Source organism: Lutra lutra, chromosome 3 (assembly GCF_902655055.1).
Source record: "Lutra lutra chromosome 3, mLutLut1.2, whole genome shotgun sequence".
NCBI lineage: Eukaryota > Metazoa > Chordata > Mammalia > Carnivora > Mustelidae > Lutra > Lutra lutra.
Window position 1 is genome coordinate 44,092,880 of NC_062280.1, and position 5,541 is coordinate 44,098,420.

The 5,541-nt window shown below is 46.8% G+C and overlaps 1 long non-coding RNA gene across 2 annotated transcripts; it reads left to right on the forward strand.

Annotated features, from left to right (window-relative positions):
• Positions 1-1,493: 1,493 nt before the first annotated feature.
• LOC125095909 (uncharacterized) lies at positions 1,494-5,238 on the forward strand. Of its 2 annotated transcripts, none has more exons than XR_007125998.1 (3): positions 1,494-1,718; positions 3,027-3,404; positions 4,981-5,238. It is a non-coding gene; the product is annotated as an uncharacterized LOC125095909 (long non-coding RNA). The 2 variants fall into 2 exon arrangements; XR_007125999.1 differs by having other exon boundaries at positions 3,132-3,404.
• The last annotated feature ends 303 nt before the right edge of the window (positions 5,239-5,541 follow it).

Here is a 5,541-nt window from a genome sequence, read left to right on the forward strand (position 1 = left end):
CCTACACTGTTGGTGGGAATGCAAGCTGGTGCAACCACTCTGGAAAACAGCATGGAGGTTCCTCAAAATGTTGAAAATAGGACTACCCTATGACCCAGCAATTGCACTGCTGGGTATTTACCCTAAAGATTCAAACGTAGTGATCCGAAGGGGCACGTGCACCCGAATGTTTATAGCAGCAATGTCTACAATAGCCAAACTATGGAAAGAACCTAGATGTCCATCAACAGACGAATGGATAAAGAAGAAGTGGTATATATACACAATGGAATACTATGCAGCCATCAAAAGAAATGAAATCTTGCCATTTGCGACGACGTGGATGGAACTAAAGGGTATCATGCTTAGCGAAATAAGTCAATCGGAGAAAGACAACTATCATATGATCTCCCTGATATGAGGGAGAGGAGATGCAACATGGGGGGTTAAGGGGGTAGGAGAAGAATAAATGTAACAAGATGGGACTGGGAGGGAGACAAACCATAAGTGACTCTTAATCTCACAAAACAAACTGAGGGTTGATGGGGGGAGGGGGGTTGGGAGAGGGGGGTGGGGTTATGGATATTGGGGAGGGTATGTGCTATGGTGAGTGCTGTGAAGTGTGTAAACCTGGCGATTCGCAGACCTGTACCCCTGGAGATAAAGATATATGTTTATAAAAAAAAAAAAAAAAAAAAAAAAAAAAAAAAAAAAAAAAAAAAAACAACAACAACAACAACAAAAAACCCATGCTCCAAGAGAGTGAGTTTAGATGTAGCAACGGAACCTGACTAAGGAAAGAGAGTGTGAATGGGAGCACCGAAAAGACAGGAGACAGACTGTGCTAGTGTCTGGGCAGCCAGCTCTGTTGGGGATGAGGACGGCTTCCCCGAGGCACAGACAGCAGCTCAGATGCATTCCCTCTCTAGGGGGTCCGTTCTGGTGATGTCCCCCAGCTGGAGACGCAGAGCTCCCCTCTCTGACATAGGCAGGTATGCAGAGCACAAGCACACAGACTCTCCCAAAGTCCTCCTGCCAGGCTGCCAGGAGCTGTAGTTGAGTGTCCATCCCCAACCCTCCAATCCCCCACCCCCAGCCTTCTCCAGACTCTCTGAACACCTCTACCAACCTCAAATTGCAGCTTCTCTGAGCTGTTCTGTGTGACTCAGAGACTTGGACCAGGAGGTCACCCTGACTGAGCCCGTTCAGCTGCACTGGAGTAAGACTCTAAAGGGTTCTAAATTCAGACCCAACCCCAGTGACCATGGGCTGCACCACTCTGCTCACTGGCTCTGAGCATGCACTGCTCTGCCCCCCGACATGGGGTCCACATCAGTGGTCAACACACTTTTCTTATTAGGGATGGGAGAGCGAAGGTTTTTGGCCATTGGGTCTTGATAGCAACTACTCCACTTGGTCACTCTACTGGGAAAGCAGCCATAGACAATATACTAAACAGCGGGCGTGGCTGTATTCCCAAAAAGAACCTGGCAGACACTGGGTGCTGATGAACATCCATCCTTAGCTCTGTGCCTGTGGCACAGTGGTGTGGGCTTCAGGTCTGACGTCTGGGTGATTCTTCTATAGACCTTGGGACTCTCCTCCAACTTCTCTGGGCTGCAACTCTCTAACATTCAGTGGTTGCATGGAGTAGTGTCGATCTTCACTGAAGTCAGACTCATTTAAATGAGGAAATGTCTTCTGAACACTCCCTATGCATGACCCTGATGTGTGAAAAGGTTGGAGGAAGGGGGTAGGTCCTGCGAGTTTTACCTCTGAGCATTTCTTGACTCTGCCTTTGTGGTGCACCTCCTCATCCTTCCCCCACCTCTCATTCCCCTTCTCTGCCACTGAGGCTGCCTCCCATCTTACCCACATTACTCTCTGCTTCTGCAAACATCAAATGGTCTTTCTATAAGGCAAGCCTGATCATGATCTCTCCTCTCTCTCAGGTACTCAGTGGCTTCTGCAAACTTGCACAGCCTTATTTAGCTTATAAGCCCTGTACTGGAGGCAAAGTGCCCTGGAAGGGCGTATACCAGGCCACTAGCTGGCCGGCTTTGTGGAGGAAGCAGGTGAAGACAAAGGAGGGGGGTTATAGGTTATATCTCTTACTTCCTATGCATCTGTATTTTCTGAGTCTGTAAATCATGCTGCATTACTTTTCTATTGCTCTGTAACAATTACCCCCAAACTGAATTGCTTAACACATGTATTATCTCACAGTTTCTATGCATCAGGAATCCCAGAGCAACTGAACAGGGATGTTGTGGCTTGAGCTTGCCTTCAAGATATTTGCTGGGGACACAGTCATCTGAAGGCTCAAGTGGGGCTAGATGACCCACTTCCAAGCTTACTCACATGGCTGGTGCTTCAGGTCCTCTGTGTGTGGGTCTTTCCACAGGTTGCTGACATATCTTCATAATGTGGCAGCTGGCTTCCCCCAGAGTGGGTTATCTGAGAAAGCTGCAATGTGTTTTAGGACCAAGCCTTGGAGGTCAGACATTGTCACCTCTGCCATATTCTATTCATTTAAGAACGTCATGAAGCCCTGCCCACGCTCAAGGCCAGAGAGGTTTTAAGTATTACCTCTTAAAGGAAGGAGTGTCAGAATTCATGGATATACTTTTAAAATCACCACATGATTAATTTTTCAACATGCATATCTCTATAGGAAAGTTTGTGGACTAAGAAGCCAGACAGACAGATCTGCTTTAGATCCCAAGATTCCCCCTTGTGCTCATTATAGGATCTTAAGTAAGACTATCATCTTCCTGAACCTCACTTTTTATCTTCCAAAAGAGAATGAGGATACCTAATTTCTAGCAACATTAGAGGGATTAAATGAAATGACACGTGGGCTAGATTCTTCCTCAAATGCACCTCAGTGTTACCATGTAGGGCACATGGGGACCCTGCTGGCCTCACCTCCCTCCTGCTTCCTGGGCACCTTGGATTCCAGCCTCACTGAATGGCTCATTGTCTGGCTGCCCTGTGGGTCCTCGGACCGGGGCTCTTCACACACACAGTGCTTCTTCTTCCTGCAGGCCCTGATGCTTGTGTAATTATCTTTACTGTTATTACTCAAAATCACTATTCTGTGTACTCCTGCAAAAGGCTTTAAACACCAAAAGAGCTTATGTTTTCAATAGTGTGAGCACAGAAAACCAAAACAAATGAGAAGAAACTTCCTGTTGCCAGTGCCCTGCAGAGAAGGCTTTCAATGGAGAGATGTTGGCACCAGGCCCATGTGTCCCCTCGGGAAGATGGGCTTCTCAGCTCTGAGATGCTAAGTTGCCGCAGACACTCTCTTAGGTCCTCATCTGGAAGGGGACTGTTTTGAAGATCAGATCTATGAACTCGTGGCAAATGTGCAAACGACACTGTGTCCTGTTCTCTGTCTCTAAGGCCAACCTAGTACAAAGGTGTGTAAGGAAATCCTCCAGGTAATACCCGTTGGCTCCTGAGCCACAAGGGAAAGGAAGAGAGAAGGGTACTGATTCTTATGAATGCAAGTGTACTGAATTCCTTTTGTTATCTGCCGGATAGATATCTGCAAAGAACAGGGGGGCTGGGAAGCAGGGATTCTGACACCTGCTCTGGTGTGGGGTTTTCCAATGCCACCAAGCAGCTCTGGGACACCAGCTGGGTGTCCTGCATTTAACTCAGCTCTGATGCTGTCTACCTGGAGACAGCCCTTACTCAGGTAAGTGCTTAGTCCCACCATACTGACCCTTTTATGTCACTTCAGAACTCAGTACCTGAGACCCTGTGCTTCAGACCAACCAGCTATAGATCAGAGGTTCCCAAGACCCCGCCTCAGGTTCAATGAATTAGCTGGAGTGGCTCACAGAACTCAGAGAAAATTTTACTTAGTGGCCCACTGGTTTATTAGAGCAGGATCTAAGTCTGGAATAGGTAGATGGGGGAGAGGCATAGAAGAAAGCATGGGGAAGGGATGTGGAAGGTCCATGCTCTCCAAATCCACCCCTTGCCCCACGTTTTCATGTGTTCACCAACCTAGAAGCTCTGTGAACCCTTCAGGTTTTGCGGACGTTTCATTAAATAAGCATGACTGATTCAATAATTGGTCCTTGGCTATTGAACTCAATCCCAAACCCTCTCCCCTCCTGTCCTTAAGAGATCTAGGTGCTTTCCAAAAGTCACCCCATTAACATGACAAAAGACACCTCCATCACCCCCCTCACTTGGGTAATTCCAAGGATTTTAGGAGCTCTTTGCCCAGATTCAAGATGAAGACCAAATAGATATTTCTTATCATGAATCACAGTAGCACTGAGATGTATTTTATGGTGTCCAACAGAGAAACAAATATGAGAACCCCCACTTGGAACTCATCCTGTTTTACAACCTTATAATTTCAACATGACTTAAACATTCCAATTAAGCCTTTCTCATCCAGACTAACATTATAGGGTCGGGTATTAGGGACTTTTCTATTTAGATAGTTTTTTTTAACTTGGTTATAACACAGGATTTCTGTTATAGTTTCATATCATGTTTGGATCATTGTAAGGAACACATATTTTTGCCTAGAGACTCATGCGTGAACATATTTGTATGTATACACCTATCTGGTAATTTTCGTACTTATTCCCCTTTCTCATGGTTTCTAGTGGTAACAGTCTACCAGCACTTGTATCACAAAAAAGCATTCCTCCCAGAAATTTTCCTCTAGGTCCCTCAATTCCAGCAGAGTGCTCCACTATTTATATAGACAAGCAGGAGCTCCAAATCGGCACAGGGCCTGCGGATAAGCACAGAGGACAGCAGGCTTCTGTCTCTGGAGGTTGCTTCTTTCCCCATGGGGAGGATGATGAAGGTCATCTGAGCACCAGCGACACACTTATTGCAATGTGTGGTAAGCCCTTGACTGTGAACAATATGAACGTGGGACCTATCAACCAAGGGATTTATGTGGCTCTGTGGATCTTATGATCCCAGCCGTGTGTCTTATCCAATTTACTCTCATTTCTCTAGGGATTGGACAGAGCCAAGGGAAGTCCAATATCCACATCATTACACAACTGCCATTACAGCCAAAGTCCTGCATGATGAACAGTCTTCATACTGAGGCCCATCATAGGGGCAGAGCCTGAGAACCATTTGGAGCCCATGTGTGGAGGCCTTTTGCGGGTGTATGGAGACGTGGAGGCTGCTTTGGGGAGACTGGAAGGCTGGTGTTTTCCTGGCTGCCAGAATATTAGAACAATTTTCCCTTTTCATTAAAGCACTGACCCTCAAGAGCCAGTACTCCTTCCTAGGGCACCACCCTCCCAGCCAGGACCTTAATCAGCGGCACAGATCCCTTTGGGGACCTGAGTTAGAGGAAAAGACTCAAGTATATGCAGTCCCGAGAAGTAGAAGTGTGACCAGATGATTAGTCCATCTCTATTCCTTGATGGAGCCAGGCAGACTGGCAGCAACCTTCTGAAAACCTGGCAAAGGGTGAAAAGAGGGGTAAAGCCCCTTTCACACCCAGGTAATCTTCAAGGCAAGGCAGGAGTGGGGCAATCCGCATGTGTTAGATATTCTCAGTCC